We start from the raw sequence: 23761 nt of genomic DNA on the forward strand, positions 1-23761 counted from the left end.
ATTTAGGATTGGTGCCATGACATTGCAGCCCTTTCCAAATCTCCAGATCCACAGAATTCAAACCCAAGTGGCAAGATGTTAACAGTAAATTTAAACTGATCCTGGGCTCCCAGCCAGGACCCTGAAAACAAGGTAAGAATCAGCACAATAGGTTGCAGACCCATCTCCAACTCTGCGCTCCCTCCGAAAGTGGCTCCCCACTGGGTACTTGGGATCGGTAAATTCCGTATACGACAGCACCTCCCGAACCCTCAACCTCCGCCACCCAGAAGGCCAAGGGAACGCCATCGCCTCCAAGTCACACACGCATCATCCTGACTTGGACGTATATCGACCATTCCTTCATCGTGGCTAGAACAGAAGAGTGGGACTCCGACCAGCACTTTTAACACACAGAGAGCCGTGGTTCAAGAAAGCGGCACACCACCATCTTCTCAAGGGGGCAACCAAGAATGGCCAGCAATGCCCACATCCCAAGAAATTACCTTTAGAGAAGCCATGTAGCCTGGGCCTCTGGGGCCTAGATTGGAAGGCCACACCAGCTGTACATCGGACACACCCCACATGCAGAATGCAGGGTTAACACAGCATGCACAATTCAGACTAAACAGAATTTCAGCAACATCTATTAATGAAGACAGCTTGCTGTGCAACTTCAAAAAGACTGGGCTTTCGCTCCAACAGGTTTACAACACTTTACCACTCCTCTCTCCCTTCTGAACAAGTCACTGCAACATCTGGAACACAAGTTCTTCCCAAAGAATACGCAGAATGAAGATGGGTTTATAGTTTAACACAAGGAGGACCACATATCAGATTGCAATTAAACGCCAAATGCTGATCTTATTTTTATAGTGTTTGTGTAGACAATGTGTAGGCGCAGCTGGAAAGCTGCCTACAAACTATGTCTATTGCTTAAAAGGAAGTTTTCCAGTGGGCTACAATTTTATCACAGATCACTAAAAAAGGATGCACATTACAAACTAACCTCCATCTCACCCGGTCTCATTGTTGTAACTATCTGTCCCCACTCATGTCCCTCAGATCATCTACTCCCAGCCTTACAGCCACCACACCCATCACCCAAATACTGGTTTTACCTCAATGATTGGCCTCCAACTGTAAACCCATGTTATCCATCTGCCAATTAAAGGGCATTTGTGTGTTTGATCAGCTACCCTCCATTTGAATCTTTTCTGAGACACGGGCGCAGTCACAGGCATGTAAGTCTGAACATTGCATGCACTCTCGATCCAGATATTTTGACAGGGGTATTTGGCAGCATTTATTACCCATCACTAATTGCCCTTGAGGTGGTGAGTTGCCTTATTGAACCGCTGCAGTCCGTGTGGTGTAGGTACACCCACAGTGAACAAAGAACAGTACAGCACAGGAACAGGCCATTCGGCCCTCCAAGCCTGCGCCGATCTTGATGCCTGCCTAAACTAAAACCTTCTGCACTTCCGGGGACCGTATCCCTCTTTTCCCATCCTATTCGTGTATTTGTCAAGATGCCTCTTAGACGTTGCTATCGTACCTGCTTCCACCACCTCCCCCGGCAGCAAGTTCCAGGCACTCACCACCCTCTGTGTAAAGAACTTGCCTCACTCATCCCCTCTAAACTTTGCCCCTCTCACCTTAAACCTATGTCCCCTAGTAACTGACTCCTCCACCCTGGGAAAAAGCTTCTGACTATCCACTCTGTCCATGCCGCTCATAACTTTGTAAACCTCTATCATGTCGCCCCTCCACCTCCGTCGTTCCAGTGAAAACAATCCGAGTTTATCCAACCTCTCCTCATAGCTAATGCCCTCCAGACCAGGCAACACCCTGGTAAACCTCCTCTGTACCCTCTCCAAAGCCTCCACATCCTTCTAGTAGTGTGGCGACCAGAATTGCACGCAATATTCTAAGTGTGGCCTAACTAAAGTTCTGTACAGCTGCAGCATGACTTGCCAATTTTTATACTCTATGCCCCGACCGATGAAGGAAAGCATGCCGTATGCCTTCTTGACTACCTTATCCACCTGCGTTGCCACTTTCAGTGACCTGTGGACCTGTATGCCCAGATCTCTCTGCCTGTCAATACTCCTAAGGGTTCTGCCATTTACTGTATACTTCCCACCTGCATTAGACCTTCCAAAATGCATTACCTGACATTTGTCCGGATTAAACTCCAGCTGCCATTTCTCCGCCCAAGTCTCCAACCGATCTATATCCTGCTGTATCCTCTGACAATCCTCATCACTATCCACAACTACTCCAACCTTTGTGTCGTCCGCAAACTTACTAATCAGACCAGCTATATTTTCCTCCAAATCATTTATATATACTACAAAGAGCAAAGGTCCCAGCACTGATCCCTGCGGAACACCACTAGTCACAGCCCTCCATTCAGAAAAGCACGCTTCCACTGCTACCCTCTGTCTTCTATGACTGAGCCAGTTCTGTATCCATCTTGCCAGCTCACCTCTGATCCCGTGTGACTTCACCTTTTGTACCAGTCTGACATGAGGGACCTTGTCAAAGGCTTTACTGAAGTCCATATAGATAACATCCACTGCCCTTCCTTCATCAATCATCCTGTCCCGAAGAATCCTCTCTAACAATTTCCCTACCACTGACGTAAGGCTCACCGGCCTATAATTTCCTGGATTATCCTTGTTACCCTTCTTAAACAAAGGAACAACATTGGCTATTCTCCAGTCCTCTGGGACCTCACCTGTAGCCAATGAGGATGCAAAGATTTCTGTCAAGGCCCCAGCAATTTCTTCCCTTGCCTCCCTCAGTATTCTGGGGTAGATCCCATCAGGCCCTGGGGACTTATCTACCTTAATGCTGGTGGATTTTAACCCAGTGACGGTGAAGGAACGGCGATATAGTTCCAAGTCAGGATGTTTTTTTTGATATTCTTTTTTTATTTGCGTTTGTGGGATGTGGGCATCACTAGCTAGGCCAGCACTTATTGCCTATCTCGAATTGCCCTTGAACTGAGTGGCTTGCTCAGCCATTTCAGAGAGCATTTAAGAGCCAACCACATTGCTGTGGGTCTAGAGTCACATGTAGGCCAGACCAGGTAAGGACAGCAGATTTCCTTCCCTCAAGGACATTAGCGAACAGATGGGTTTTTACAACAATCAACAATGGTTTAATGGACTAACTTTTTAATTCCAGATTTATTCATTGAATTCAAATTTCACCATCTGCCGTGGTGGGATTCGAACCCATGTCCCCAGAGCACTAGCCTGGGCCTCTGAATTACTAGTCCAGTGACATTACCACTACGCCACCGCCTCCCCCTCCCCATGGTGTGAGACTTGGAGGGGAACTTGCAGGAAGTGGTGTTCCCCTGCGCCTGCTGCCCTTGTCCTTCTGGGTAGCAGAGATCACGGGTTGGAAGGTGCCATCAAAAAAAAAAAAAGAGTACCACCTATAAACCGAAGTGTACACCTGGGCTCCTGCTTTCAAAGGGGAGGCTGTTGCATCAGTACCAGCCTTGCGTTACCAAGGAGCAAGAAGTTTGTGGGGGGGGGGGGGGGCATTAATATTTATTGCCCTCCCTTAATTTTCTCCACTACAGGAAGTACTGACATATTAGCAACAGCCCTCCAGCACCTCACAAAAAGTAGCCAAGCCAAGGAAACAAGACAGCAAGCTGTCCAACAACAGAAGGCATCACATCCCGATATGGTCCTCACCTGACTTTCGTAAGCAGGGTCACAAATGCACTCAGTTGCAAGGGGAACATGAGTATAGGTATTGCTGGACTGGAAGAAAAAGAGTCCATATGGTTCTTCCTCTACCATTCTGACAGTTGTGATACAATGATAATGGAGTTGCTGACTGATCACAGCGATCAATCTCTATCGATGAGTACAACAGATCCAGACATGAGCTGAGGAAAACCCCCAGTGGTGGAGAGCTTTCGGAACTACAGGTCCAAAGTCACCTGTTCCATCCACGCACACTACGTTAACCACATGTCGCATCTCACATTACTTATACACCATGTCCCAAATTGTTATTTTCTGAAAGAAATCTGTCTAATTTGCATCTGAATGAATTAGCATCGTCGGCTTTCCCCCGTCCCTGGGGAATCTGTTACACAGATTGACAACTCAATCACTGTAATATTGTTTCCACAGATTAGTTTTGAGTTTATCCCACTTCAAGCGCAGGCCGTATCCTCTGGTTCTATTGCTGTAGACAAGGTTGACATGATCTCGTCCCTTTAGCATCCCAGGCGCAGCAAACACTGTATAGAATCATGAGGAGGGGACCCTGTAATGTTGCCTCAGCCCCTTAAAAAGGAACACAGAGACCAGCTGTGACCAGCCGGGGATCAGCCACAGCACGGTAAAAGACGCTCTTTGGTCTGCCAGAAACTTGCTGGTCTTCCAGCGCAAAGAGTTGTCCACAACCGAATGTTGCAGATTGGCACATTCCAAGGTCCAGGACTATGTGCTGAGGGACGCACTAAAGCTTGGGGCAGCCGCAGCAATGGCTCAATGGGGAAAGACCACAGTGTAAGGTCCCCCCAAGGTGAACTGAGGGGCTGGATCCATGGGAAACCCCCTCGGACTGTTTCCAGAAAATATTTGCTTGCTGTAAAATGTACAGGGCATGTAAAATGAAACAGAAGGGTTGTGAGGCAACTCACTCCTGTATTGAAGGAAACTGATCTCCTTTGCACTCTTTGTATTGTTTAACTTGGTGCTGTTTGGAACTGTTTTGTCATGTATTTTTTTTTTTTTACAGATTTTTATGAATAAAGTATATTTTGGAAATTAAAAAAAAGCAGAGATCGAATCTGGGATATTCCAGTCTGCATGGCTTAGATTGCACAGAATGTACAGCACAGAAACAAGCCATTCGGGCCAACGGCTCCGTGCTGGTGTTTATGCTCCACGTGAGCCTCCTCCCACCCCCCTTCATCTCACCCCATCTGCAGATCCTTCTATTCTTCTCTCTCTTGTTTATCCCCTTAAATGCACTTCGCCTCAACCAATCCTCGTGGTAGCGAGTTCCACATTCTCACCACTCGCTGGGCAAAGTAAGTTTCTCCTGAATTCCCTACTGGATTTAATAGTAACTATTTTATTTTAATGGTCCCCTAATTCTGCACTCCCCGACAAGTGGAAACATCCTCTCCATATGTACCCTATCAAATCCCTTCATAATTTTTAAAAAACCTCCATTTGGTCACCCCTCTCTTTTCTAGAGAAAAGAGCCCCAAGCCTGTTCAGTCTTCATCCATAGTTGTAACCTTTCGGTTCTGGTCTCATCTTTGTAAATGTTTATAGCACTTTCTCCAGTGCTTCTATATCCTTTTTTTTTTTAATTATGGAGATCAGAGCAGTGCACTGTGTGATCTAAGTAAGGTTCTATATAAAATCTATAGATGGACTACAACCCAGCCAGTTGCTTTTCTTAGAAAAGATTTAAAAATAAAAAGATTTACAATATTGTATTTAAAATTCTGCAAAAAAAAAAACACCTCAAAATGTTATGATGCAATCTTAGCCGTATCATTGAACCCTCATCAAAACAAATCTCCCAATTCCAAACACTCGAGTCCATTATCAGAGCCCGGCCCACAGCCTGTCCCAGGCCTCAGCTAAATGCTTTTTATCGGATAATTAATGGAAGAGTAATGAAGCAGTGATCAATATCCTCCTAGCTCCATTTCCATAAAGATTTTGTTAAATGTGCTTCTTCGAGCAGAATCATAAATTGATGAATTATTCACCATCAGGCGCTTATTCTGTATTCATTGCAATAAACTTCAATAGTGACACAAATCTGCTTGAGGCAAACACTGGAATGGATATAAAGAGGGCAGGCTTTCATATTCTCGATACTCCCCAAAGCACTTTGCAGTGAATAGATACATGCATATGCAGAGACAGTCCATTCAGCCCAACCACTCCCTGTCAGTACTAACCCTCCACCTGGAATTATGCAGCGTCTTAGCATAGTAAAATATCCCAAGGTGCTTCACAGGAGCGCCAAACATAATTCGACACCGAGCCACGTAAGGAGATATTAGGATAGGCAACCAATAGCTTGGTCAAAAAAGGTAGGTTTTACGGGTTTTAAAAAGAGAGGTGGAGAGATTTAGGGAAGGAATGCCAGAGCTTAGGACCCAGGCAGCTGACAGTACGGCCACCAATGGTAGAGGGATGAAAAATCAGGGATTTGCAAGAGGTCAGAATGGGAGGAGCGCAGAGATCTTGGAGGGCCGTAGGGCTGCAGGTTACAGAGAAGGCGAGGCCATGGAGGGATTTAAACACAAGTACACAAATTTTTAATTGAAGGGGTTACTGGACTGGGAGCCAATGTAGGCCAGTGAGCACGGGGGTGATGGGTGAACAGGATTTGGTGAGAGTTAGAATACGGGCAGCAGAGTTTGAGACGAGTTCAAAGGGTGTAAGGCGGGAGGCCAGCCTGGAGAGCACTGGAATAGTTAAGTTGAGAGGTAACAAAGGCATTGATGAGGGTTTCAGTAATATTTCATAAGGAAATAATTCTAGTCACATTACCTTCCCTGTTCCCACATCCCTTCAGGGACCTTTTGCTTCATCACCGATGCAATCTAAGCTTGAATGTTGACATAGGGGCTGCCTCGACCACAAACACTGCAAGTGCATTCCACAACTCCTGACGTGTGCAATGCATCAACCTGCTGCTGCGTCTCTTTAAGTCAACAAAGTTGACTGGTTCCCAAGTACAAACAGCTTCAGGCCGAATCACTTTTGGTTTGAGAACTATAGAGACTGGTAATGGTTTCTAAATTTCAGGCTTCTGATCAGACAGAACCAGCACTAAGCAACTGCCTTGCTTTTTAAATTTTTACAAGTTTAACAAGCTGTGATAATTTGCGCCCCTTGATACAGCAACAGCCAGAAAGCTGCTGCTAGTTAATGACTAGTGAACACTGGATAACTAGGTTATAATCGCCCATGTTCAATATAACATCTGTCCAAAAATGCTATTAGTTTAGATTATATACATCTATTGGATTGGTACTGAAATCAGCTGGGGCCAGAAATCACACCAACGCTCATCTGTAATTAGATGGGAGTGCTGCACTGTTGCAGGTGCTGTCTTTCTGATGAGACGTTAAACTTCGGCCCAATCTATCCCCTCAGGTGGGCATAAAACACCTCACAGCCACGATTCAAAGAAGAGCAGGGGAGTTCTCCCCAGTGTCCTGGCCAATATTTATCCCTCAATCAAAAATCACTGAAAGAACAGATTACCTCATCGCTGTTTGTGGGAGCTTGCTGTGTGCAAATTGGCTGCTGCATTTCCTACTTTACAACAGTGACCAGACTTCAAAAGTGCTTCAATTGGCTGTAAAGCATTTGGGAAATTGTGATGTGGTGGAGAGATGTTAAAAGATTTGACTGCACTATTTAGTGGAAGATCATAATAAATAGGAGCTGGGAGTAGGCCATTCAGCCCCTCAAGCCTGCTCCCCCATTCACTAAGATCATGGCTGACCTTCTACCTCAACCTCATCTTTCCAATCTATCCCCACATCCCTTAGTATTCAAAAATCTATCAATCGCTGGCCTGAATATACTCAATGACTGAGCATCCACTGCTCTGAGGTAGAGAATTCTAAAGATTAACAATCCTTTGAGTGAAGAAACGTCTCTTCATTTCAGTCCATATTCTGAGACTGTGACCCCTGGTTCTAGATTCCCCAGCCAAGTGAAACATCCTCCCAGCATCTACCTGTCAAGCTCCTTAAGAATTTCATATGTTTCAATGAGATCACATCTCCTTCTTCTAAACTCTAGGGAATATAGACCTAGTCTACTCAACCTCTCACATTGGAACAATCTCATCCCAGCATCAGTCTAGTGAACCTTCATTGCACCCCCACTCAGGCAAATATATCCTTACTTTTGTAAGGAGACCAAAACTGAACACAATACTCCAGGTGAGGTCTTATCCTATTCAATTTCTGTCAGACTTCTTCACTCTTATACACCAATCTATTTGTAATGAAGGCCAACACTCCATTTGTTTTCCTAATTGCTTGCTGTTAAAGTTCCGGTAATTTATGTACAAGGAAACCCAGGTCCCTCTGAACACCAACATTTCCCAGCCTCTCATTATTTAAAAAATATTCTGTTTTTCCATTTTTCCCTTCCAAAGTGGACAACTTCACACTTTTCCACATTGTATTCCATCTGCCGCATTCTTGCCCACACACCTGTATCCCTTTGCATCCTCCCACAGCTTACTTTCTCACCTATGTATCATCAGCAAATTTACATTTCACTCGGTCCCCTCATCCAACTCAAGGATATAAATTGTAACTAGCCGAGGCCCAAGCATGGATCAGGGGAGTTCTGCCCAGAGTCCTGGCCAATATTTGGAAAATGTCAGTCACGCCCTGAGCATCAACTGCGGACAGGATTGACCTGATTATTTCCCCTCCGCTGTGGCTCTCTCTGCTTGGGTTTATACACCGAGAACGGCCACATGGGCAAGGCCCCGAGCACTTGCCGAGGAACGGCATCCCAGCAATAAAATCGGTAGCACCTTCTGGAGAGGAGGAGGAATGAAAAAAAACGTCAAGAATTCCAATTTCTGATTAATTATTTCATATATTAGGCCCGAGACACAGGACTGAGTTACCATCTGGCCTCTCTGGACCGAGCAATTCAATTAGATTAATGCAGTTACATCACTCGATGGATGTTTCTCCGGCACCCAGCTGATTTAGTGTCGTGTACGATTAATTTTAATTAACTACCATTTACATATCTATAAATATTAAATACTGGGTTCATTTCCTGTGGCGTCACCTGCATCAATTGATGAATTATAGACAGAATGGAGGAGGTGAGTTCAGAAACTCACTCCAGAGCCAACTATTGGCCAGAAGCTACAAATACATTGTGACAACTGATGTGACAAAAATTCAAATGGGAAGCGTTTACATAGCAACATGGCACGTTAAATGTGGAATAAAACAGGGCCACCAACAAAGTGGGACAAGACGCAAACACTGTGGATGGGAAGGGTTTAGCTTACTCAAGACTTCTGATATACAACACCTGCGTTTATATGATGCTTTATGTTAAAAGCCAGAACACATTGCATCTGTGTGCACAAGAGTACAGGGTGGGCCAAGTGGGGGCATGATTTAATTTGCCTCTGGAATGAAACGTCACAGCTGCATGTCTTGCAAGTGTTTCTGCATAGCTTGCATAATATTTTTTTTTAAACTTACAGCCTTTCCTACGTTACGACAGTAATTACCCTTGAAAAGTATTTTATTGGCTATAAAGTGCTTCGGGACGTCCTGGGGCCGTAAAAGGTGCTATATAAATGCATGTCTTCTTCAACAGAAGGCGGCCCTTCGGCCCATTGTGACTGCGTTAGCTGTTTGAAAGAGCTATCCATTTAGTCCCACTCCCCTGCTCTTTCATCCATAGCCTTGAAAATGTTCTCCCCTCCCAGTATTTATCCAATTCCCTTTTGAAAGTCAATATTGAATCTGCTTCCATCAACCTTTCAGGCAGATCATAACAATTTGCTGTGTAGCCTCTGGTTCCTTTCTCAATTGCCTGAAGTCTGTGTCCTCTGGTTATTGATTCTTCTACCAATGGGAATGGTTTCTCCTCACTTACCCTATCAAACCCCTTCATGGTTTTGAACGCCTCTATAAAATCTCCCCATAACCTTCACAGCTCTCTTAAGGAGAATATTCCCAGTTTAACACCATCTAATGTAAGTTTAATAAAAACACTGCAGTAAATTTCCTCACAGTTAAGCCATGCCTGCTGAAAGTAAGCACAGACAGATGATAATGGATAAAGGCAAAGTAAACTACTCTGGGAACTCAGCCCAGCAAACTACTCCCAAGTGGCAGTGACACCGCCCCTTTAAAACAAAACCTGCAAGATCTGTACAAATAAACCTGCAACATTATACAAAGAAAGTTGATAAGATCGAGAAACCTAAACACCCTCCCGTGAAAGAAGGGTTCCCACAGCATGGAACTGTACCTGGAGGCTGTCAGTTTGACACAGCACAGCCAACACAGAAAGATTAAGCACGGTTACAGCAAATCTGAGAGCTCAACTAGAAATGTCGACATTTTGCTCACGGATTCAAAGAGTGATTCATGGATTCTCGGAGCCCCAAGCAGGTGCTCGATTCAGTGCTACCAGCCTGACCTCAGCATCACTGAATATTTAAGGAGAGAGAGGGAAAAAAAACACAATCTCCTTGCGGCTGATTTGGAATTATTTAAACAAAACACCTTCTGAGGCTTTTTACACATCCTGATCAATTTTACGGTCTCCCTGAAGGTGCCAACTCCTGCAGAGGGACAGTTCGACAAGAGGCCATCCCCCCCCCCAAGCGGCCACTTTTCACATCTAAGCCGTAGACAACGGAGAGGCAGCAAGCTGCTCAACTTTGAACGGCATCGAATCCTAGCCCATTTCTGCACTCACCCACCACCTACACAAACACACACACCCAAACTTCCAGATGATGGTGGGAGTCATCTCTGACTCAGCTACTCGCTGGATAAAGAAAAAGACGGGCATTTCTATAGCGCCTTTCACAGCCTCAGTACATCCCAAAGTGCTCTACAGCTAATAAAGTACTATTGAAGTGTAGTCACAGTTGGAATGCATGAAACACAGCAACCAATTTACACACAGGAAGCTCCCACAAACACCAATAAAATAATGACCAGATCATCTATTTTTAAATAGACGTTGGTTGAAGAGTAAATATTGGCCAAGGACACCCCTGCTGTTCTTCAAAATAGTTGCCATGGGATCTTTTACGCCCACCCGAGAAAGTAGACGAGGCCTTGGTTTAATGTTTTAACCAAAAGACAGCACCTCAGACAATGCAGCACATCCTCAGTACTGCTCTGGGTGCATCCGTCTGGACTGAAGCAACACATACACAATATTATCCATCTTCACGACGAGTTGCATTTTTACAGCACTTTTAATGTCAAAACATGTCCCCAGACACATCAAGAGGGGCAAGACAGTTACGCACATTGGAATTCTATCATTGCAAAGGGCTGTCTTACTGCATAACAGTTGCTCAGAATTGGATTCCATTGACTTAGGTCAACTTGGGTGCACAGGCCTCATAACTCTCACTCACACAGCCTATCGTCACTTTGTGACACATCCCTGCACACTCCCAATCATTAATGCATTCCCTGTGTACAACGTGCCTTAGCAGGTGCTAGAAATTACATAGACAATACATATGAATTCTGAGGAGCCTGTAGTCCTGCAAGCATGGCAGATTCAGAAATTATATTTTTTTTAAAAGTGAGAAAATTTTAAATGTTCATGAATCTCTGGCCATTCAGTGAACAATGTCTGTTGCGAGTTATAAAGTCTCCTACCCCCACCACTTTGGAGAGGTTGGGAGCGATACTATTTGAACACAGAGCAAGACTACCTTTCCTCAGCCTCCTCAATTGGCCTGTATTCAACAACAATGACTTACATTTATATAGCACCTATAACATAGTAAAACATCCCAAAGCGCTTCACAGAAGCGATTATCAAACAAAATTTGACAACGAGCCACATGAGATATTAGGGCAGATGCCCAAAAGCTTGGTCACCTCCGATAGTGCAACACCAACCACAGCCATATCTCCTTGTGTGGCTCGGTGTCAAATTGTGTTTGATAATCGCTCCTGTGAAGCACTATGGGATGTTCTACTATGTTAAAAGTGCTATATAAATGCAAGTCAAAGTGTCTTAAAAGGAGGAAAGCAAGGCAGAGAGGTGGAGAGGTTTAGGGAATGAATTCCAGAGCTTAGGGCCCAGGTAGCTGAAGGCTCCGCCACCAATGAGCAATGAAAATCGGGATGCTCAAGCGGCCGGAATTAGAGCAGCAGAGATATCGGAGAGTTGTAAGGCTGGAGGAGGTTACAGAGATAGGGAGGGGAGAGGCCTTGGAGGGATTTGAAAACAAGGATGAGAATTTTAAAACCGAGCTGTTGCCAGAATCGGAGCCAATGCAGGTCAGCGAGTACAGAGGGTGATGGGCGAATGGGACTTGGTACAGCACAGAAGGAGGCCATTCAGAACAACGTGCCTGTGCTGGCTCTTAGGTATAGGGTGACCCAAACTGTCCCACTCCCCACTGCTCTTTCCCCATGTGCCTGCTATTTTTCCCCTTCAAAATATTTATCCAATTCCCTTTTGAAGTTACTATTGAATCTGCTTCCACCGCCCTTTCAGGCAGTCCGTTCCCGATCACAACAACTCACTGTGTAAAACAATTTCTCCTCATCTCTCCCCTCTGGTTCTTTTGCCAAATGAACCAGTGTCCTCTGGTTACTGACCCTCCTGTCAGAGGAAACAGTTTCTCCTTATTTATTTCTGATGAAAGGCTATCGAGCTGAAACATGAACTCTTGTTTCTCACTCCACAGATGCTGCCTGACTTGTTGAGTGTTTGTTATTTCTGCTAATTTACTCTAAGGCTCCCCCCCCCCCCCCCCCCGAAACTCTCTGGAACTCACCCCCTCCCCCACCCCCCTCCCCATCTTGCATGCTTCAGATCCTCTCCTTCTGTCTCTTGATCAGCATCTCATCACCCACCTGCCCGTAACACACTCCCAAATGAGTCCCTGCAGAAATAACAGATTCTGCGTCTGACCTGCAGTTCAATACTGACGTAGAGAGACAGGGAGGAAAGTATAATTGTAGAATGCAGCAGGTGGTGTAGGCTATCAATGGGATGTTTCACAAGAGTACTCTTGAGATTTTTTTTTATTAAATAGGGAGCTGCTACCTTCAGATGCTGTAAACACCAGCCCTCCCCCCCCACCCCCTCACAGAGTACTTCAGGGCTGTGGATGTTCAGCCACTCCCTGTAAACTTCCACAAGGAACATTAAACAGCTAGGGGACGGAAACATATACGTCCATGACAATTTAATCGCATGTATACATAAAAAAAAATAAAGACCCATTCAAGTTATCCGCTAACTCTCTTTTTAAAAGTATCAAATTCTTAGATGTGCAAGAAAATTCGCCGTATCTTGTCTGATTGCCTGCCCTCCGACCATCTGGAAATTCAAATCCACATTAGTCTCCCTTCTGCAATTGCACTGCTGTCTTTTCAAACATCAGATGGATAGATTGTGATTAAGGGGGTGGGGAAAGTGCAAGAGAACTTTATATCTCCCAAAGTGGTTATCAAAAATAGTCAACTGTACCTCACTCTCTCTCTCTCTCTCTCTCTCCCCCCCCCCCCCCACCCACCCCCACCCCCACCCCTCGATCAATTCTACAGAGAAGCAGTTGCTTCCCCATCTAATCACTGCATTCCACTCGCCAGCAGAGGAGAGACGCCACTGAAAATGTATGGATTGTGAGAACGTTAACGCACAATAAGCCACTTCGGTCACACAGAAGCCGGCAACGGCGAGGCAACAGCAGCAGCCGTCAGCTGCAGCGCGTCAGTTTCAGCCGCTGCAAACACCTCTTTGTAAATTTCACAATGAAACCCATCAGAGGAGACGGGAGGGAGGCGAGACTTACTGGTGCGTTTAAGAGACTCCTGATTCCTTCTTCAGTTCCGTGTCTCTCCTGTAACATCCACAGGGCCAGTGATGGGACTCTTGCTATTTTGTGGGGTATTAACCCCCCCCCTCCTCCTCCTCCTCCTCCTCCTCCTCCACCTCCACCACCAGGGTCCAGATTCCTTTCCTTACTGATAATTCAATATTCCCTGCGGTCTCTCTCAGATGTATCCGCTGTCACTTTGCAACACTCGCCCCCGAATCGCTACAGTCCGCACAAGTTACAATGTAGCGCGCAGGCGCTCCGCTCCAATCTTTAATCCGCCCCACACAGCGCCCGCCCACCCCATTCCACCCATTGGCTACACTGCCTAATTAATATGTTAATGAGCTCCTGCCCGCCATTGGTCAAATCCGACGCCAATCATCCACGGTTCAGCGAGGCTGGGAAGTACAGTGCCTTGTTAACCCCTTATGAAAACATCAACAGGAGCTGCAGGAGGCCACTCAGCCCTTCCACCCATTCTATAATATCATGACTGATCATCCACTTCAACTTCACCTTCCCACAATATCCCCATATCCTTAATTCCCCCCAAATCTATCACTCTCTGTCTTGAATATACTCAACAACTGAGCATCCAGAGCTCTCTGGGGTGGAGAATACCAAATTCCCAATCCTTTGAATGAAGAAATTTCTCCTCATCTCAGTCTTCTAAACGATTAACCCCTTATCCTGAGACTGTGCCCCTGTTTTCTGGATTCCCCAGCCAGGGGGAAACATCCACCCAACAGCCACCCTGTCAAGCCCCTTAAGAATTTTATATGTTTCAATGACATCGCCTCTCATTCTTCTAAACCCATCATAGAAACTTAGACCACAGACTGAGGCCACTCGGACCATTGTATCTGTACTGGCTCTTTGAAAGAGCTGTAAAATTTAGTCCCACGCCCCAGCTTTTTGCCCCACAATCCTGCAAAGTAATCCTCTTCAAGTACACATCAAATTGCTTTTTAAAAGTTCCGATGGAATCAGTTTCCACCATGGACTGTCTCTCCTGAGCTTGCAACTTGTTGACCATAAGTGTCAAGAAAACTGTGGTCATGGGACAAGGTGTTGCATCTTTGCCCCTGATCACACTAAATAACACCCGACTGGAAGTGCTTCGTAAATTCTGCTACTTTGGCTCCATGGTGACAGACAATCTGTCCCTTGATGCAGAGCTCCATATCAGCATAGGGAAAGCTGCTACCACCTTTGGCCGACTTATGAAATGTGCACGGGATAAAACCAAGCTGACCCTTAGGACCAAGCTGATGGTTTATAAGGCCTGTGTTCTCAGCACCTTGCTGAATGACTGTGAAACATGGGCCACTTACAGCTACCAGGAAAAGAAGCTCAATAATTTCCATCATTGCTGCCTGTGGCACATTATGGGTATATCCTGGCAGGACAAAAATCACAAATGTGCTGGCACTAATCAAACAGAGGTGGCTGCGGTGGATCAGACACGTCTGTAGGATGGAAGACGGTCACATACCCAAGGACCTCCTGTATGGTGAGGTAGCCGGGACCAGACGACCAGTGGGGAGCCCAAAGCTCCGCTTCAAGGATGCTTGCAAGCGTGACATGAAGGCCCTAAATGTCAACTGTCGTACATGGGAGACACTAGCTGGTGAGAGGGAAATAGCGACACATACTGCGACTGGTGTGCACGACAACCAGTGGCTACAGCCACTTGGCAACGGGCACCAACGCCAAAAACAACAGCTCACAGCATCACTTGGCAGCTTCACGTGCGGCACTTGTGGCAGAACCCGCCTCCCAAGGATTGGCCTTCACAGCCATCAGCAAAGGTGCACCAAGAGAAGACACCCCACCGAAATGGATAGTTTGCTGCCTGTCCATCATCTTTCATAGATGGGAGGAAGCCAACCACTGTTCCAGGTCTTCACAACCCTCTGTGTGAAGAAATCTCTCCTCATTTCCCCTCTAGTTCTTTTGCCCATTATTTTAAATTTATTACCTCTGTTTCCCGATCCACTTGCCAGAGGAAACAGTTTCTCCCTATTTGCTGTATCAAAACCCCTCACAATTCTGAACAACTCTATTAGGCCTCCCCTTCTCTGCTCTGAGGAGAACTATCAGCAGGCTGGACCAGTAAGCAGGCTTGAATTTAAAAGATAAATCAGTAACAAGTTTTTTTAATACTCTTACACCTTCCTCTAATTCTGTTCTGCAACAATACAAAACCAGAGGCTATAAATATAAGACAGTCACTAATAAATCCAACAGAGAATTCAGGAGAAACCTTTTAAATCAGAGAGTTGTGAAAATGTGGAACTCACTACTACAGGGAGTGGTTGAGGTGAATAGTATCGATACATTTAAGGGGAAGCTGGATAAACACATGAGGGAGAAAGGAATAGAAGGAGATGCTGATAGGGTGAGATGGAAAGGGGTGGGAGGAGGCTCATGTGGAGCATCAACACCAGCATGGACCAGATGGGCTGAATGGCCTGTTTCTGTTTTGTAAATACTATTTAATATAGTTTTAGGGGACTGTTGATGGGCAGATGGTCTCCTATCTCCTATCCCAGAAACCTTGCCTTCATATGCGAAACTGTGACTGCTAACTGCTCCCATTAAGAGCTGGGACGTTCTTCTTGTTAAAATGCTGCTGGGGGCAATTTAAATAGGGTGTCGTCTGCTGCCCCAGAATGATTGCATTTTGGCCAGAATAAAATTCCCAGACAGGCAACAAAAAAAAAACGACTTTGTTTGAGATTGTTACAGTGTGAAGCAGACAAAAGGATAACAAGTTGTGGTTGACAATGAGCTGCACCAAACTGTGGCCACATCCTGCCCCTGAGCTCTGGCAATCTGCTACAAGGAGGTGTGAGCCAAGGTCTAGCTGAGCTCGTATCCCTCACAGGCTGCTTTGTCCTATTTGAATTTTGAGGACCTAGGGTTAGGAAAGGGCTGTTTGCCTCAATGGTGGATCGACTCAGAACAGACTCCTGTTAGTGATGCTACCTGGATATGTCAAATAATAGGAAGATGTGCTTAAATTTTACATGTGGCCCCACGGAAGGAAGGAAGCAGAGAGAGGAGTAGTCACCTTTGTAATGTAGGAAACATAGCAGCTAATTTGTGCACAGCAAGCTCCCACAAACACCAATGTGATAATGACCAGATAATCTGTTTGAGTGACAAACATTGACCAAGGCACCAGGGACAACTCTCCTCCTCCACTTTGAACAGCGGCTGTGGGATTCTTTTACAACCACGTGAGAGGGCAGATCGGGCCTCGGGTTTAACATCTCATCCGAAAGACGGCACCTCTGTAGGTGCTGCACTCCCTCAGTACTGCACTGGGAACGTCAGCCTGGATTTTGTGCTCAGGTCTCTGATGTGGGACTTGAACCCACAACCTTCTGACGGAGGTGACAGAAACCGAGCCACAGTTGACGACATAAAGGCTTCTGACCCTCAGCTTCCCTCATTAGATGAGATTTTGAAGTCGGGACTGTCTCTTTAGAAATAGCTACGGTAATTAGAAAATTCCATCAATGGTACATTGGAGAGTTAGTTATTTTGCGAGATGAGTTGACTGCAGAGGTTACTTGTGTGGATGTTCCTTTTTTGAAGCATTCGAGGGGTTGGCACTGAAACACTATAAACATGGTGCCATCATGTTCCTGCTCAGTGGGTTTTACACTTAATTATTCATGACTTGCTGTCATGACCATAATATCAATAGGAATCTCAATTTCAAATCTCTTGCAGAAGAGGAGATGGGACCCAAATACACCTGCCCCTCCCCCACCTGCCTGGATGGGAATGACAACAATAACTTCTATTTATATAGCACCTTTACTGTAGTAAAACGTCCCATATTGATTATGGGACTTCACAGGAGCGTAAATCAGACAAAAATTGACACAGAGTCACATAAGGAGACATCAGGACAGTATTTTTAAATTAGTTCATTGTACGTGGGCGTCACTGGCAAGGCGAGCAGTTGTTGCCCATCCCTAATTGCCCTTGAGAAGGTGATGGTGAGCTGCCTTCCTGAACTGTTGCAGTCCCTGTGGTGTAGTTACACGCACAGTGCTGTTAGGGAGGGAGTTCCAGAATTTTGATCCAGCGACAGTGAAGGAACGGCGATATATTTTCAGGTCAGGATGGTGTGTGGCTTGGAGGGGAACCTGCAGGTGGTGGTGTTCCCATGCACCTGCTGCCCTTGTTCAAAAGCTTGTTTAAAGAGGTTGGTTTTGAGGAACATCTTAAAGGAGGAGAGAGGTAGAGAGATGGAGAGGTTTAAGCAGGGAATTGCTTTGGCAGCTGAAGGCACGGCTGCCAATGATGCAGCAATTAAAATCGGGGATGCTCAAGAGGCCGGAATTGTGCAACACAGATATCTCGGAGGGTTGTGGAGCTGGAGGAGGTTAGAGAGATAGGGAATGGGCGAGGCCACAGATGGATTTGAAAACAAGGATGAGAATTTTAAGATTGAGGACCAGGAAAGTGGTGAAGGGAAGGGCTAATGAGGTACAGGGTTACTGGAATAAAAATACCCTTCACAAGACACCCCGTCGTAAAAATACATTTCAAAAGAAAACTGGAAATTGGAAACAGAAAGTTGTCGAGAGGCCCAACAGCAAATGAAAAGAAGCAACAAGGTTAATGCTTTGGCCACGAGGTAAAGTCTGCACTTGAAAGGTTAACCTGGTTACCTTGAATCACATTGAATTAACAGCACAGAATAAGGCGAATTCGCCCGACGCTGGTGTTTCATGGCAGACTGGTACAAAAGGTGAAGTCACACGGGATCAGAGATGTGCTGGCAAGATGGATACAGAACTGGCTCGGTCATAGAAGACAGAGGGTAACAGTGGAAGGGTGCTTTGCTGAATGGAGGGATGTGACTAGTGGTGTTCCGCAGGGATCAGTGCTGGGACCTTTGCTGTTTGTAGTATATATAAATGATTTGGAGGAAAATGTAGCTGGTCTGATTAGTAAGTTTGCGGACGACACAAAGGTTGGTGGAGTTGCGGATAGTGATGAGGATTGTCAGAGGATACAGCAGGATATAGATCGGTTGGAGACTTGGGCGGAGAAATGGCAGATGGAGTTTAATCCGGACAAATGTGAGGTAATGCATTTTGGAAGGTGGGAAGTATACAGTAAATGGCAGAACCCTTAGGAGTATTGACAGGCAGAGAGATCTGGGCGTACAGGTCCACAGGTCACTGAAAGTGGCAACGCAGGTGGATAAGGTAGTCAAGAAGGCCAACGGCATGCTTGCCTTCATCAGTCGGGGCATAGAGTATAAAAATTGGCAAGTCATGCTGCAGCTGTACAGAACTTTAGTTAGGCCACACTTAGAATATTGCGTGCAATTCTGGTCGCCACACTACCAGAAGGATGTGGAGGCTTTGGAGGGGGTACAGAAGAGGTTTACCAGGATGTTGCCTGGTCTGGAGGGCATTAGCTATGAGGAGAGGTTGGATAAACTTGGATTGTTTTCACTGGAACGACGGAGGTGGCGGGGCGACATGATAGAGGTTTACAAAATTATGAGCGGCATGGACAGAGTGGATAGTCAGAAGCTTTTTCCCAGGGTGGAGGAGTCAGTTACTAGGGGACATAGGTTTAAGGTGAGAGGGGCAAAGTTTCGAGGGGATGTGCGAGGCAAGTTTTTTACACAGAGGGTGGTGAGTGCCTGGAACTTGCTGCCGGGGGAGGTGGTGGAAGCAGATACGATCGCAACGTTTAAGAGGCATCTTGACAAATACATGAATAGGATGGGAATAGAGAGATACGGTCCCCGGAAATGTAGAAGGTTTTAGTTTAGGCAGGCATCAAGATCGGCGCAGGCTTGGAGGGCTGAATGGCCTGTTCCTGTGCTGTACTGTTCTTTGTTATGCTCCATCCTACTTCATCTCACCCAGTTAGTATAACTGCTGAGGTTTTTATACTTGCACTTATCATGACCCTTCATTTAATCAATATGCTGCAGTTCAGGGTGTAGGAGAAAGTGGCAGCCACTTTATGACAGCAATCTCCCATAAACAGCAGTTGGACCAGTTAGAACTCAATCGAAAACAAAAGCAAAATACTGCAGATGCTGGAAATCTGAAATAAAAACGGAAAATGCTGGAAAACTCAGCAGGTCTGGCAGAGGAACAGTTACTGTTTCAGGTCCATGACTCTGGGTTCTGATGAAGGGTCGTCGACCTGAAACGTTAACTCCGTTTCTCTCTCCACAGATGCTGCCAGACCTGCTGATAACTTAATCCCGTCTTTCTCTGTTTCCAGCGTTAGCAGATGTTATATATTTACAGCTTTTACTATATATTTTGAAGCCGTTTAATCTTCAGACAAATTGACTGTAGCGCCACTAATGGCAGAAGGGTGTTATTACAGTGTGACAAGTTTACATACACATTTTCCTTTCTAAATGTAGAATTATATTAGGAATTTATAATTGGAATATATAAAAAAAGGGTAGAATTTCTGACTATAAAATTGGGATTGAATTATCTTTGTGCATCAGTGGTTCAATTACCCCCAGGCCTCTAACATCTTTCCAGCAGAAGACTGCGTTTGGATTTGACTCCCCACATGCATCACCACAGGAACCCAGGGACAGGAGGAGGCCATTCAGCCCCTTGAGCCTTTTCCACCATTCAATTAGATCATGGCTGATCAGTACCTTAACTCCATTTACCTGCCTTGGTTCCCTATCCCTTAATACACTTTCCCAACAAAAATCTATCAATCTCAGTTTTGAAATTTGCTATTGGCCCAACATCAACAGCTATTTGGGGAGTGGGGGGGGGGGGGGGGGGGGGGGTGGGGAAGAGAGAGTTCCAGATTTGCACTACCCTTTGTGTGAAGACATATTTCCTGACATCACCCCTGAACAGCCTAACTCTAATTTTAAGGTTTTGTCCTCTTGTTCTGGACTCCTGCCATCAGAGGAAATAGTTTCTCTTGATTTACCTTATCAAAACCTCGATCAGATCACCCCTGTAACCGTAAAAAAATAAAACCCTCCCACCCTTGACAAGAATTTTCTGTGGCTGGTAAACTAAAGATTTACTGACAGGTCAATATTAATATCTGATGAAAACTGGCCTGTCGTCTTCAGACTGCATTAGGCAGGTAGCTGGATTCTCTTTAACTCAGTCAGGCAGCCTTCAATATCAACCCAAGGGAAGAGAAATCATCAGGGTTATTCCAGGGTCAACTGAGCTCAGTCTCTGAGGGGCTGAGGCTGTAAGCAGGGCTGTTATACAACTTATTTCCCAATAACGCTGGAGTTTATTACGCCCCCGTAATACAGAGTAAAATTGAACATTTATAAAGAGAATTTAATCTTTTTAAAAATCAAAATATATTTTGTTCCACAGCAATCTGCCTCTTCCCTGTCCCTCTGATGCAGTTTTTTCCCCCCTCCTCTCCTCAAAGTGATGCCTGATCCTCGTGCATGTTTCTGTTCTGCTGAAGGTAGTGATCTACAGGACATCACAGTTAAGAAATAAAGACTTGCATTTATACAGCTCCTCAGGACGTCCCCAAGTGCTTTACAGCCAATTATGGTACTTTTTTTGAAGTGTAGTCACTGTTGTGATGTAGAAAAGGTGGCAGCCAATTTGCGCACAGCAAGCTCCCACAAGCAACAACGCGATAATGACCAGATCATCTGTTTCAGTGATGTAGGTTGAGGGATAAATACTGGCCAGGACACCAGGGATAGCTCCCAGGCTCTTTTTCAAATAGTGGCTTTTGGATCTTTTGCATCCACCTGGGAGGGCGAACGGGGCCTCTGTTTAACGCCTCATCCAAAAGACACCGCAGCACTCCCTCAGTACTGGCACTGGGAGGGGTCAGCCTGGATTTTATGCTCAACTCTCTGGAGTGGGACATGAACCCACAATCTCCTGATTCAGAAGCAAGACTGCTACCCACTGAGCCACGGCTGACAAAGCACAACTCCAGCAGCACCTCAAATGCAGGGTCTCCATTCGTAGGGACTCAGTAGTTGAGCCAATGGGCAGCTGAAGTGGACAGAAGACAAGGGGCCGCCTTGAGGTGAGGGAGCACCATCTAGTGGAGAAACTCAACATTGGCAAAAATCAGTGCACTGGAAAATTAACTACTTTGGTGTGCAGCTATACAGACAACTGGACATACACAGGTGGTCAGAGTTTTCGGAATGTATTAAGCAGTGCTTAAAGAGGGTACTTATTATTCTCTCATCCCCATTTTCCCCGCTTCCTCTCCTGAAGGCATTGAGTCTGACAGGAGTCCAGTTCCACAATCCCCCCCCCTGCCCTTGGTACTGCACCCAAAGGGCACTCTTCTCATCGGAGGCTGTAAGTTCAACCTGGGCACGTTACTCGATTGTGAGGGGTATCACAGTCCAACGCAATCCCCTCCTCTCCCGACGTCCACATGTGCAATTCCCAGCAGAGATTGCTGGAAGATTAAAACACGCACTTTCCAGCCTGGGTCGCTGGATAGTAATCAGGAGATGGGAACTTTCTCTGATTTCAGCACCCCCCCAACCCCAGGCCAGGGGTTAGCTGAGGTCAGTTGCAGCCGTTTAATATCAGCACAGTGTGTGACGCTGGCATCTTCTGGTCTTTGTGACCTGGCAGTGCATTTGTGCGTTGAGCCACACACACAGTACAGCCAATAACCTGCCAGGCAAGTATTGACAGGGATTTAGTATTATTGACAGGTGGTCAATGTTCTGGTGTTCTAGAGAGAATTTGAGCTAATAATACTGGAACTTTAGATTTAGACTGCAGTTGTGGATCAGCAGCAACAACAACTTTTATTTATATAGCACCTTTAATGTAGCGACGTCTCAATTCATTCCATCTTCGCTGCCTCCGGAGAATACTTGGCATCAGGTGGCAGGACCATATCTCCAACACAGAAGTCCTCGAGGCGGCCAACATCCCCAGCTTGTACACACTACCGAGTCAGCGGCGCTTGAGATGGCTTGGCCATGTGAGCCGCATGGAAGATGGCAGGATCCCCAAAGACACATTGTACAGCGAGCTCGCCACTGGTATCAGACCCATCGGCCGTCCATGTCTCCGCTTTAAAGACGTCTGCAAACGCGACATGAAATCCTGTGACATTGATCACAAGTCGTGGGAGTCAGTTGCCAGCGTTCGCCAGAGCTGGCGGGTAGCCATAAAGACGGGGCTAAAATGTGGCGAGTCGAAGAGACTTAGTAGTTGGCAGGAAAAAAGACAGAGGCGCAAGGGGAGAGCCAACTGTGTAACAGCCCCGACAAACAAATTTCTCTGCAGCACCTGTGGAAGAGCCTGTCACTCTAGAATTGGCCTTTATAGCCACTCCAGGCGCTGCTTCACAAACCACTGACCACCTCCAGGCGCTTATCCATTGTCTCTCGAGATAAGGAGGCCCAAAAGAAAAGAAAGAATAATGTAATAAAACATCCCAAGGCGCTTCACAGGAGTGTTATAAAACAAGACACTGAGCCACATATGGAGATATTAGATCAGGTGACCAAAAGCTTAGTTAAAGAAGGAAGGTTTTAAGGAGAGTCTTAAAGGAGGAGAGAGAGGAGGAGAGGTTTAGGGAGGGAATTCCAGAGCTTAGGGCCCAGGTAGCTGAAGGCATGGCTGCCAATGTTTCAGTGAAGGAAATAAGGGGTGGGCAAGAGGCCAGAATGGGAGGGATGCAGAGATACTGGAAGGTTGTAGGGCTGGAGGAGGTCACAGAGATACAGGGGGATTGGGGGGTGGGGGGGGGGGGGGAGTGGCCATGGAGCACTGACTGTCTCAAGAGGCCAATAATGTTGACTACACATGTGCAGAAGGAAGCATTACCCATCTTACCCAGCTGTATGGCTGCATCCTCTTGTGCGATCGCATTGCGGCATCGGTGATAATCGTCTTGAGGTGGGATTTCCTTGCTCCCTGCCCACTTGGTTGAAGAAAGCAGTGTTGAAACCAGTATCTAAGTTGGAGAAGAAAACCTGGGATGATTATTGTGTCTCTTCCTCCTTCCATTCTCTACCCCGCCCCTCTCCATTTAGCCCCTCTTCGCCCACCAGCCTCAGTCACATCCTTTGCCTGTTTGGCTTTCCACCTCATTGTTATGGGGCTTGCGACAGTGGCAGCCTCGAGAGGGACCTACTGGGGCTCCTGCCAACGGGGTG

The 23761-nt window shown here is 46.0% G+C and overlaps 1 protein-coding gene across 3 annotated transcripts in view; it reads right to left on the bottom strand.

The window, feature by feature from the left end:
* numbl (NUMB like endocytic adaptor protein) overlaps nt 1-23478 on the bottom strand; it is a 198504-nt gene extending 175026 nt beyond the window's left edge. For 2 of the 3 annotated variants that reach the window (XM_068018921.1, XM_068018918.1), the window contains exon 1: nt 13567-13654. The gene's annotated coding sequence lies outside the window, so the exon portion shown is untranslated. Of the gene's footprint in view, nt 1-13566; nt 13655-23438 lie in introns of those variants that run through there. The other variant, XM_068018920.1, reaches the window with a different exon arrangement.
* Between the last annotated feature and the right edge of the window lie 283 nt (nt 23479-23761).

Source organism: Heterodontus francisci, chromosome 40 (genome assembly GCF_036365525.1).
Source record: "Heterodontus francisci isolate sHetFra1 chromosome 40, sHetFra1.hap1, whole genome shotgun sequence".
Lineage (NCBI taxonomy): Eukaryota > Metazoa > Chordata > Chondrichthyes > Heterodontiformes > Heterodontidae > Heterodontus > Heterodontus francisci.